Raw genomic sequence first — 13,529 nt, forward strand, 5'->3', positions numbered from 1 at the left:
AATTTCTAAACCAAACATTTGTTGCAAGGGAAATGGCAGAGAGGTTCACCTTCTCTGAAGCTAGAGTTCTGTTAGCAGTCAGGAAGGGACAGGCAACCAACAGTGTCTATTAGAGTGAAAGTGACATTATAGGAGTAATTTTTAATTGGCTACAACATTTATATAACCATATGAGAAAAGTGTTCTTTTAGCACTTAGTGCTAAAACTAGTGGGTGAAACTTTAAAGAAAAACAGGATATTTGCATAGCTTGAAAGTATTTCCCCAAAGATATTTAATTACATGTATTAATTACTGTGGTGTTTTTGACATATAGTCACAAATTCTGTCCGGAGGTGGAGCTTAATTCTCCTTTTGATTGTGAGTTTGACTTAGTAGCTTGCTTTTTTTTTTTATTGTTTTATTTTTATTTATTTATTTATTTTACATTTTTATTGGAGTATAATTGCTTTACAATGTTGTGTTAGTTTCTGCTGTATAACAAAATGAATCAGCTATATGTATACATATATTCCCATATCCCCTCCCTCTTGTGTCTCCCTCTCACCCTCCCTATCCCACCCCTCTAGGTGGTCACAAAGCACGGAGCTGATCTCCCTGTAGCAGCTTGCTTTTAAGGAATAGGGTATGGAAAGGGAAAAATAGTAACGTTACAGTGAAGAAACCTGAAAGATACTATCTTTCCCAAATAATCAAGGTTAGGCAAAATGGTATCCTGGATTGGATCCTGAAAAAAAAAAAAAACCTACAAAAGAACATTAATGGAAAAATCAGTGAAATCCAAATAAAGTCTACAGTTCAGTTAATAGAACTGTACCAATGTTAATGTCTTAGTTTTGTAAATGTAACTTGATTATGCAGGATATTAACATTAGGGGAAACTGAGTGACGGTATGCAGGAACTCCTTGTACTATCTTTGTAACTCTTCTGTAAATCTAAAAGTATGTCAAGAATAAAAAGTTTTAAAACAATTTGGTTATCAGAAGAAAGGTTTATTATCAGGACTAATTGCTTTGAACATATCTTGTAATACATGATGGCACTCCAACATCTCATGATACCTTGTTTGGTTGAGAACAACTGTTCCTTTTGTTCATTCAATACATATTAATAGGCTAGGCATGTGCTAGGCATGATGTCAGGCAGGAGTACCAATGCTGAACTGAAAAGATACCACCCCTGTCCTTCTGCAACTCATATTCCATTGACCCAAACTGGAAAGTAATGGTTTTTTTTCTACCCAACACAATAGTGATTTGAAGAGAATCTTCAACTTTTAAAAAGAATTAATTTTTTTGAAGTATAGTTGATTTACAATATTTTATTAGTTCTAAGTGTATAGCATAGTGATTCAAGATTTTTATGGTTTATACTCCATTTAAGGTTATTATAAAATATTGGCTATATTCCCTGTGCTGTACAATATTTCCTTTTAGCTTATTTATTTTATGCATAGTAGTTTGTATCTCTTAATTCCCTACCCCTATCTTGCCCCTCCCCCTTCTCTCTCCCACTGGTAACCACTAGTTTGTTCTTTATATCTGTAAGTCTTTTCTGTTGTTATATTCAGAGAATCTTCAACTTTGAGATTTTTGATATGTTACATTCTTTATAGAGATTTTTTATTTTAAAAACTTGCCACTAATTTTATAAAATGTGGGGAATTTATGCTATTCATTTTTTGATACTAGCAAGTAAAATTAGAAAACTTTTTTAAAGGAGGTATGAGTTAGGAGTTTTCCTTGTGCTGGAAAATAATGTTTTACTCCTTTGTCCAAGACTAAATATGAACCATTTCAGCTGAAGTATTTGTTAGATTTACCAGTGACTGAAGAGAGGGTTGGGAGAGACTTTGATAAAAAGCCTTACACTGTTTGTCTTATTGCATTGGCAAATCTGAATATAATATATGTGATGAGTTTTTAAAAGGTGAATGCAGAATTTAATAAAGAGAGAGTAGAAAAAAAAGGCAAAATATCAGAATGCAAAATAAAAACACAACAGGCTAGCTTAAAAGGGACTCTGAAATTCACAGCCTTATTATAGTACTTTGCCTCATGCTTGCTGAATTTTTCTTGTAATTACCTGAATGAAGGATGATCATAAAATAAAACGAACAAGACTTTGTAGCTTTCCCAAGGCAATGTTGCAGCTATATCAGGATACGTGTAGGAGGTTGTAACAAGGCTGCTGGATGAATTTTAATTCAAAATTTATTTAAAAGTATCATGTTAATTCTTCACAAACAACAACCAGAATAACATAAAGCGATTTTCAAGTTTCATTTTTCGTTCTGAATATTTAAGAAAATTTTGAGTCACATACACAAAAAAAGAAAAATCACTGAAGACTTGTTTGTTTCAAAAAAAAAAATTAATTGTGGTCAAGATTTATCCTATAGGATTCAGAAAATATTTTCTGGAGCCAAATGAGATAGAAGAGTTTGATTTCAGTTAATCTCAAGGAACATTGCTTTAATCAGTGAGATCTGTGATTTTTGTGTCTACTTTCATTCTTTTCACCATTGCGTTTTTTTTCCCCAGAGTTAACTTTCACAGCTTTTACTTGTCCATACCTCTTCTTCCTTCTCTTGGTGATACCACCCCAATATTTTTTATTAGGTGATTTTTTTTTGACAAAAGTCAAATGTACAGATCTTAAGTGCACAATTCACTGAGTTTTGACAAATGCATACTTGTATAATTGCCATCCCAATCAAGATAAAGAACACTTTCATCACCTCAGAAAGTTCCTTTATTCACCCAGCAAGTCAACTCTCAACCCACATGTGTAACCAAGCAAGTGGTCTGGTTTCCTGCCTCACAATGGAAAGGCCAAATGCTGAGGCAATAGTCTTTTGCAGAGAGAAAAGGCTTTATTCCTGGGTGGCCAAGCATGGAGACAGGAGGCGATGCTCAGATCTGTCTCCTTCATTGATTGACTATTGAGTAGGGTGTTTATCTTGGAAGTAGAGAGCAAGATGGAGAGGGGGCTTGGGAATGATTGGTGGAAAGTCAGTGTAAGTTTCAATGTAAGTTTTAAGAGTCTTCTGCTCAGGGCAGGCATGTCTGTTCGCATGCCTCTTCATGGGCCACGTGTGCAAATTCAGGGGAGGGGGTGTGTTCTGTATGCAACACACAGTGGATTTTTGGCCTGTGAGGTCTCAAGTTCACTATGAGTCATCCTAGTCCCTTAAAGCACCTGTGTAATGTTTAGTCAGGGTGCTGTCAGCAAGTTGTTTCCATATCTGCGGTTTCCCTGGTGTTCTGCCAAACTGGCTTGACGTTCCTGGTGTATCATTTTGTTTCTACATTATGGACCTTGTAAGTTACAGGGTACAGTTTTACATGTACAGTGTTATGATTTCCATCACCATTGATTATTTTGCCTTTGTTTGAACATCATATACGTGGAATCATTCAGTACTTAGTTCACAGTATCTGGCTTCTTTTGCTCAACATGTTTTTGAGATGCATTTACTTGCTGTGTGTATCAGTTGTGTTATCGAACTGAACCTGGGTCTGCTTGCCAGCCTTGCAGCAAAGCCCATCTGCTGACACCAGGTTGTGGTGGAAAGTACAGCATTTATTGACAGGTACCAAGCATGGAGAGTGGGCAGCTTGGGCTCAAGAGACCGAAACTCCCTGATGGTTTTCAGGGAAGGGTTTTTAAAGGCAACATTTGGGGTGAGGGCTATAAGGTGTATAATTTTCTCCTGATTGGTTGGTGCTGAGGTAACAGGGTGATATTTCGGGAATCTTAATCATCAACCTTCTAGTTCTTACTAATCTGGGGTCTGCATGCTTGTGGTCAGCATGTAATCACCATCGTCCACCTGGGCAGGAGTCTTAGTTTCTACATCAAACTCAAAGATATGCATCAGATTGTTATGTATATTCCTTGAGGAGGAACTAGGACTCTATTTTATTGCTGAACTATTGTTTCTTGACTGGTTTTCCTTTGTTTCTGCACTCCCTCACTTCCCTAATTAGTAACTGCTTGTGTCTGCTCTTTGGAACTCAGGGAAGCTCTAGGAGACCAAAGCCTTTTCCTACAAATAAGAAACAGGGGACACAGAGGGGCTTTTGTACCCTGGAGGGTCCTGCAGTGTCCCTTGATTTCAGTCCCCTCTCTTCTTTGATACTCCTCAATCCTGAGGGGAATAGGGGAAGCACAAGAAAGGGAATAAAGTTTTGGATAGAGAGGTTAATCATAAACTTGACAGGGGAGCTTGATTTTAGGAGGACTCAGTTTCAATAGTTCATTCTTTTATATTGCTAAGTAGTATTCTGTCTTCTGAGTAGTATCCCCTTTTCTGTGGATAAGCATTTGTATTATTTCCAGTTTATTGCCTAATATGAATAACATTGCTATAAACATTCTTGTACTAATCTTTTTGTAGATGTATGTTTCAGTTCTTTTGAGTGAATACCTAGGAGTGAAATTCCTGAGTCATAGGGTAGATGTATGTTTAACTCTATAAGAAACTGACAAATAACTTTACAAAGTGTTTGTCTCATTTTATAATTCTACCAGTAATATATGATATTTCAATGTTCATGTTCCTGTCAATATTTTCCCCTGTCATTGAAATTTTAGCCATTCTAGTAGATATGAAGTGGTAACCCATTGTAGTTTTAATTTGAATTTCCCTAATGACTAAAGAGATTGAGAACATTTTCATTGCTTATTGGCCATTTGTGTATATTTCTTTGTGAAGTTTCCATTTAAGTTCTTTGCTTTTTTATAATTTTTTGTCCTTTTGTTATGAATTTATGAGTTTTTATATATTTATATATTAGTTCTTTGTTGGATATTTATATTTCTATATTAATATTGATATTAAAATATTTATTAATATAAATATATTTATATATTATATGTATAGTAACTGTTTTCTCCCAGCATTTTTATTATTCTCTGAGAATTCTAGATTCTAGGTATGTGACTAAGTAATTACAGATTGCTCTCTAGAATGGCAGTAGTCTATACTCCTATGAGGAGTGCATGTTCCTATAAACGTTTTTCATTATTCAGTTTTCAACTTGTTACCAATCTACAAGGGTAGCGTAAGAATCCATTGTTGTTTTATTGTTCATTTCTCTGATTTCCAGTGAGTTGGAAATCTCTTCTATGCATGTTAGCCTTTTCAGTTTTCTCTTTTATAAATTGCTTATTCATATTGTCTGCCCATTTTGCCTATTGAGCTGATTGCCTTTATCTTATTGATTTGCGGGAGTTATCATATATTTTGTATATTAATCACTTGTCAGCTTAAGAAACTGAAAATATCTTATTTTTAATTTTTCAACTTTATCCATGTTGTCCTCTGTTAAAAAATGATAGTTAATTTTGAGGTAATAAAAGCTATCACTTGTTTTGTTAGATCAAAAAGATATTTTCTTGTGTTTCCTTCTATCAACTTTATATTTTATCTTTCATATTTAGGTCTGTAATCCATTTGGAGTCTATCTTTGATTAGGGTATTGGGTAGAAATCCACTTTGATTTTTCTCCACATGATTAGCTATTTTCTTTTTTTAAAAAATAAATTTATTTATTTATTTATTTATTTTTGGCTGTGTTGGGTCTTTGTTGCTGCACGCGGGCTTTCTCTACTTGCGGTGAGCAGGGGTTACTCTTCGTTGCGGTGCGTGGGCTTCTCATTGCGGTGGCTTCTCTTTGTTGTGGAGTACGGGCTCTAGGCACACAGGCTTCAGTAGTTGTGGCATGCAGGCTCAGTAGTTGTGGCTCGTGGGCTCTAGAGCACAGGCTCAGTAGTTGTGGCACACAGGCTTAGTTGCTCAGTGGCATGTGGGATCTTCCTAGACCAGGGCTCGAACCGTCGTCCCCTGCGTTGGCAGGTGGATTGTCAACCACTGAGCTACCAGGGGAGTCTTCTATTTTCTTAAATGAGGAACTAAGTAATACGTCATTTCTCGATTATTTGTAATACTACTTTTAATATATATTAGGTTCCTGACTCTGAGTTTCCTATTTCATTCCTTTGATTTTATATGTTTTTCTTGTACCAGAACAAGAACGTTTTTATCACTGTGGCTTTGTTGTATGTCTTACTATTTGGTAAGCTCCCTTATTTATCCCTCCAATTTTAGGCTGACTTAGCAATTTTGGACTTTTAAATATACTTATAAACTTGGAATAAGTTTAACAAGTTCCTCAAAGAAAATCCAAGTGGAATTTTCATTGGGATTGCATTAAATTTGTATATTCACTTGGCTATTAATGATATCTTTAGAATATTAAGTTGTCATTTTCAAGTATAGTGAAGTGACTTTACACTTATACAGTGAATCTTCTATTTTTTCAAATTAGAGCTTTAAGGTTTCTCCACAGTGTTTTTGTGTATCCTTGTTAAATGAAATGCCAGATATTTTAGAGTTTTGTTGCTCTGCTCAATGGTATCTTATTTTTTATTATTTTTTCTAGTTGGCTATTGCTGTTGTGAGAAATACTGTTGATTTTTTAAAAATTAATTAATTAATTTATTTTTGACTGTGTTGGGTCTTTGTTGCTGCATGCGGACTTTCTCTAGTTGCGGTGAGCGGGGGCTACTCTTCGTTGTGGTGCATGGGCTTCTCATTGCGGTGGCTTCTCTTGTTGCAGAGCAGAGCTCTAGGTGTGTGGGCTCAGTAGTTGTGGCTCGTGGGCTCTAGAGCACAGGCTCAGTAGTTGCAGTGCATGGGCTCACTAGTTGTGGCTCGTGGGCTCTAGAACGGAAGCTCAGTAGTTGTGGCACACAGGCTTAGTTGCTCCGTGGCATGTGGGATCTTCCTGGACCAGGGCTCAAACCCGTGTTCCCTGCATTGGCAGGCAGATTCTTAACCACTGCACCACCAGGGAAGTCCCAATACTGTTGATTTTTACTGATGATTTTGTGTTTGTTAATTTTGCTCTATTCTTTTAGTTCTCAAACACTCACTGTCTGTTAATACACTTATATTTTCTAGATTGATGATCTTATCATCTGCAAATAATATTTTTATTTCTTCCCATCCTATTCTTATACCTATTATTTCCTTTTCTTTTATTTTAGAGTTAACCATAACCTCTAAAATCATATTGGAACTTTGCTTTTATTCCTTATCTTCAGAGGAATGTGTGTACTTTTGTCCCATTAAGTATATACTTGGGGGACTTCCCTGGTGGTACAGTGGGTAAGACTCTCCATGCTCCCAATGCAGGGGCCCTGGTCAAGGAGTGAGATCCCACATGCATGCCACAACTAAGAGTTCTCATGCTGCAACTAAGAAGTACATATGCCACAACTAAACACGCTGCAGCGAAGATCCTGAGTACTGCAACTAAGACCTGGTGCAGCCAAAATAAATAAATAAATATTTAAATATATTTTTTAAAAAAGTATATGCTTTTTTTGGTTTAGCTATAGGCTAAACCAAGAAAAAGGTATTTTTCTTATCCTGTGTGCTCATTTTATATGGCTATGATAAGGTGACTTTTCTCTGTTATAAACCTAAACTTAAGTTTCATTGTTAAAAGTTATGTTCTCATAAAGGCTAGGATTTCTGTAATTCTTATAGAATACAGTTTTATACCGAAAAAAAATACACTGTTGGATTCAATTATTTAATATTTTATTTAGTTTATGAGCAACTATGTGTAAAACTGAAACAGCCTTAAATTTCCCTCTTTTCTATTGTTCTTACCTGGTTTTGAGTAAAAGATTATACTAGTGGTGTAAAATGAACTGGGAATCTTTTACTCTTTTCCTATTTTGGATCAACTTGTATAAGTTAGATTTTATAAGACAGTTTGGAACAACTTACCTGTAAAACCATCCGAGGCTGTGATTTTTTTAGATTCAATTTCTTTAATACTTACTGTCAGTTTAAACTTTGTCAATGTGCCTGTTGTATGTTTAGGTATTTTCTTTTTTTCTGTATTTTATTTATTCCATTTTGTCTGCTTTTCTCTTTGACCAGTGTTACCAAAACTCTATATTTATTATTTATTAATCTTAGGAAAAGTAATTCTTGGTTTGTTAATCTTCTATTTTTTTCTAAAATGATTCTTTTTTTCTGTTATCTTTATTATTTGTTTCCTTCTTGTCTCTTTGGTTTTGCTCTGTAATGCTCAACATTTTCAGCTGAATCCTTAAGTCATCTTTTTTTTTTTTTTTGTGGTACGCGGGCCTCTCACTGTTGTGGCCTCTCCCGTTGCGGAGCACAGGCTCCAGACGCGCAGGCTCAGCGGCCATGGCTCACGGGCCCAGCCGCTTCGCGGCATGTGGGATCTTCCCGGACCGGGGCACGAACCCGTGTCCCCTGCATCGGCAGGCGGACTCTCAACCACTGCACCACCAGGGAAGCCCAAGTCATCTATTTATGATATTTGTTTCTGGGTAAATATATTTAAAGCTATACATTTTCCTCAAGTATGGTTTAGCTGCCTTCCACAAAGTTTTGACTTGCAATGTCTTCATTCTCATTCAGTTTTAAATAGTTCTTTATTTCTGTCTTAACTAAAGAGTTATTTAGTAATATTTTAGTCTCTAAGCATATGAGATTTGTTTTGAAAAGTTTATCTTTTTGTTATTGATCAAAATTTTTTTGGACTATGTTTAGAGAGCTGAGTTTGTATGATACTGATTATTTGAAGCTTATTGTTCTTTTTGTGGCCTCTCACATATTCAATTTCTGTTAATATTCTAAGAATGCAAGAAAAGACTAGTCACTTTTCTATAAATCTATGCGTTTTTTTCAGGGTTGATTTTGGGGTAGGGAGCCAGTAGCCCATGGAAATTCAACATCTTGAAAAGGTTACTTTCATTTTTAACTTTTTTTTTTTTTTTTTTGCGATACACGGGCCTCTCAGTGTTGTGGCCTCTCCCGTTGTGGAGCACAGGCTCCGGACGCGCAGGCTCAGCGGCCATGGCTCACGGGCCCAGCCGCTCCGTGGCATGTGGGATCTTCCCAGACCGGGGTGTGAACCCGTGTCCCCTGCATCGGCAGGCGGACTCTCAACCACTGCGCCACCAGGGAAGCCCTACTTTCATTTTTATACATTCAGATTACTGTTCAATTAGTAAAATGAGATTTTGGACCATTACAGAAAGATATTCTCAGTGAAGTCAACATACAGATTTAGGCATTTCTCTATTGTCATAGAAATAGTGTATTTTATTTCCTCAATTTTCCTAAAGAGATGGGTTTTGGAAAGTTTAAAACTGAACATCCTGAGAGAACTCAGAAATAAGTACAAGATTTAGATTGTTGGACCCATCTTTTGGGAAGGACCTCCTTCCCATCTCTACATTTGCTTCTCACCTCTCCTCACCAGCCACACATAGCAGAAACTTGGCTGCATCCAGATGGCTTCTCTTATTTTAACATGAAGGACTTGTGCAAGTAGTAAAAATGGTGAGCAATTACTTTCCAAGGATGGGGAGTCTGTGAACTAGGATACTCTTTGTTCAGCAGAACCTAAAATGAATTGGGGTATGCAGATTCAGTGGTAGAAGCTGGAGTTCTGCTGAAATGTTTTTGTAGTTGTGGAGGAAGGCCCTAGGATCAGAGGAAGTAAGATGCCTCAGAGATAGTTGGCTTTAAAGAGGGACTTTGGGAGAACTGAAATATCAAATGGAGTATTTTTACATTGAATCCCATAAGGTATATAATGTAACCTCCTTTGTAAGTTTCTCCTATGAAATCTTAAGTAAAATCTACATTGAAGAGAACATAAGAGCCAAAGAGGACTAGTGACAGTTATTTCATCATTGAAACTGTAGGGGAGGAGAAACTTTTCCTCTACTTTCTTAGGTTCAGTGACTGAGGGCCTGTGAATTAAACTGACAAAAGACAGATAAACAGGAGAAAAGGCATACAAACTTTATTGATATTAATATTTTTACGTGCACAGGGGCTTCACAGAAAAGAATGGAAAAACCCAAAGAGGTGGTTAGACATGGGGACTTATATATCATTCTAATGAAGGGTGATAAAAATTGCAGAGAAGTAATTAGACAAAGGAAAAGGGAGTTTTTAGGAGTTAAATTGTGGGAAGGTCACTAAGAAATGTATGGGGGAAGCTAATAGTAGATAAGGGTTGTTTATGCAGATTCATCTTGGCGTTCTCTTCCTGGTAGAGGACAGGGGGGTACCTTTATAAATGGAAATTTCCTTTATGAAAGGTAAGTTTATGTCCTGCTTTTAGTCAGATGGAGGAGGGCATAAAGCTCCTCCTGTGTCTGCTATTTCTCAGTTGCCTTCAGCTCAAAATAATCCTTATGCCAAAGTGGCATATTTTGGGGTGATCCCCTTCAATACATTTTATAATCAGTCTTTGTGTATCTTACAGATGTTCTCTTGGCTAGAGTTCCTTGAGGTTTTAGATCCTTGCCTTTTTTAAGTTCAAGACGATCTGCTACTTGAGGCTGTCTACCCTCCCAACAGAACAGGCCTCCCAAGATGTGTCACTTTGGCATATGGATTATTTTGAACTAAAGGCAACAGAGACCCTGAGGGCTCGAGAGAAACTCCTCCCTTAATATAGTTAGCAGCATAGGTAAGACAACCTGAGATTATCTTTTAGATGTACGTACTCATGGATTTAAAGGTAAAATGATGTTGTATAAAACTAAACTCTGCACACTGAATGAAACAAAACAGAAGGCTGAGTTTATTGCAAGGCTTTCGACCTGCAAGCCAGGAAACTAAAGACTGTGGGAGCAATGAGGTCTTAGTTGCTCATAGGCCGAGGGATATTTATGTGAATAAATATGGAAGTTATTTGCCTTTTTCCACTGATTGGTTGCCTAGTGGTCTTCTTTCTTATTTGCTAAGGGTACGTGAATTAGGGGAACAAGGAAGTCCAGAGATGGCATGAACAGAATTGGCATTTGGGTATTGGCTGATGTCCTCTGCTGATTTCTGAGAAGAGTTGTAAATTCTTGTAAGGTTAGGTTAAGTTTCCTTTATGCACCTGCATTAACCTTCTCCGTTGTGTCCCTTCGTGGGGGACACACACGTTGTGTGACTTCGTTTTAGTTTGGATCTGCAATGTGATATCTATAATTTATGTTTAATAATTCTGGTTAATCAGTATTTGTCTTCCCTGCTAGATTATAAGCTTCACAAGGGAGGAGAGTGCCTGTTTTATTCTCTGCTGTATCCCTGACCCATAATAGATGCTCAATAATATTTCTTGACTGATTGAGTAAATTAATATGTAGGAACCACACAGATAAAAGTGCAGCATGAAGAGCAGTCAGATCACTCAGGGGCAGTAACCAGTGGGCCCCTACATGAGTGTTGGTTGGGGTAAAAGTTTGTAGTCACCGAAGGAAACACTGCCCACTTCAGAATTTTTGAATAGAGCTAATCCTATAAAATGAACAGAATTTCAATAGATATTTTTAATGCATTTACATAGCTAATTCTGTAAAATGTTTTCCTGACTTTCCATGGATTTCAGTAAAGAAGAAGTTCTAGTATAGACATTATAATAAAAGGCAATTAGACCCTTTCTCTTCTTTTCTGTAAAAGCACAGATACATTTTCCAATTCATTTTTGCTGCAACTTCCCGAAGGACAGACTCAAAGCTTGCCAAACTCAAATATTGTTAGAACTCAAACAGTTCCAAAACTCAAAGGAAGGCAAGTTTTTAATCACCTCTGGGATGTTCACCTTCAATAAGGATTTTTAGGGCCAAGAAAGAATAAGCCCAAATATAGCTCTAAGATGTTGAGCTATCTACTTTTATACTTCCACTGGTGATAGAATTGTCACTTTGTCAAATCCTGCTGCAGTTTGACCCTTCTCAGTGGGAACTTGGTGATTAATAATGCCCTTAATTGCTTTTCCTCCTGCCCTCGCAGCTGGTAGAAGTGATGTACATCACAAAGAAACGCTGAACCGAGTTTTAAGGACAGAAAGGAAGCGGGGATGTAGCGCTATAGGGCTCTGCTTCCTTCCTACGGCGTGGGAGGCTTCGGAGCCTCTCCCTCGTTAAGCGAAGCGGCTCTGCGCAGGCGCACTGAGCCATCGCGGGTAACGTTGTGATCGCTGTTCCAGCTCCTTCCTGACTGACAGGGAAGCCTTCCTAGAGCCCCAGGGTTTGGTCAAGGCTTCCCCTCTGCTACACAGGTCAAGGGTATGCGAGTTAATGAGCCAATGAACAGGGTCTCCTTGCTCACATCCTTTGCTGCTAATTAGTTGATGCAAGGGCTCAGGGACTCAAAATGCCTCCTTTCAACCACGGAGAACCATGGCTTTTCCTGAGCAGTGAATCAATGGCGAGTGTTCAATAGTAGCCAAGAGGATAGGGATGGTATCCCGACGACGCAGGGCCTGTGATGGAATCTAACCAAATGGGGAAGCACCGGGGAGGGGAGAGGTGATAATGGACAGTGAATGTGACTTTGATTTAGAAACTGATTTTTATATCATTTGAGATAATTCAGTAACTTCCCAAAGAGACAGATAGGCTGCTGCGCCAGGGGTAGGAGCTTTAGCAGCAAGTTTAGCCACGTGAGAACATTTTAATTAAGGTCTTTTTACATTGTTTTGGGGAATTGCTTTGGCTGAGATGGTGGAATGGGGAGTGGGGGGCAAGGAAGAAAACTAAGTATAAAGAACTTTAACTTTATAGCCTCAACCCAAATACCCTAAAAGCAGCTGGGCAGGAGGAAACGCAAGGACAAGAAGGGGGATCCAGGCGGGATCAAACGTAACGTTCACTGGAATGGCAAGGACAGCGTCAGGCAGGGAAGAGGAGGCTCAGATTTCCCCATTCCCATGACATTTTCTTTCATTTACACCCAGAATGACTCTTCTCTGGTCTCAGAGGGGGCCTCCTTCAGAGGAGAAGTAATTAGTTTTTAAATAGCCTCTTGAGATCTACCTAGGGAAAGCGCAAAGTAGAATGTAATGGTTTAGAGATGAGATCAACCAGCAACTCAGTTGGGGTCACTGGGCAGCCACTGAAAAACAGAATAATCCAGCAAGGAAAAGTGCTAGAAGAATGCCTGTAGGGAGAAACTCGAGGGGCAAAGGGATAAATGGATACTGTCACATCTTAGGCCTGTGCCTGGGTTAGTATTTCCTTTCCATAGTGTCCCAAACCACTTCTTTCTTTGCACAATGCCCTGATTGCATAGGGCCAGGCAGAATAAATCATCCGAAAGTACTTCTCATGTTCCTCCTCAAGTAATATTATAAGCTATATTAGTTTTGTTGAAAAATTTCAAACACCTCACAGCACACAACCAAAGTGTTTAAGTAAGGTCAGTTAAGCCTGGTCCACACTGTGCTATTGAAAACTTACCAAGAAACCTTTGACCCTTTAAGAAGATTAGCTCCTTTAAATCATTAACGACCAATCAATACTTGCCTATTTCTTGGTGAGGGGGCCAGTACTTAAGATGTGGGTTTATTCATGGTGTATGTTTCATATCATGGCTTGATTTAAAGACTATGTTTTAGTGATTAAGGGCATGGACCTCAGAGCAGACTGGATGCAAGTCTGGCTCCACTGTTTCCCAGCTGTGT

The sequence above is a fragment of the Monodon monoceros genome, unplaced genomic scaffold (assembly GCF_005190385.1).
Source record: "Monodon monoceros isolate NGI ecotype Baffin Bay Population unplaced genomic scaffold, NGI_Narwhal_1 Super_Scaffold_14, whole genome shotgun sequence".
In the NCBI taxonomy this organism is placed as follows: Eukaryota; Metazoa; Chordata; class Mammalia; order Artiodactyla; family Monodontidae; genus Monodon; species Monodon monoceros.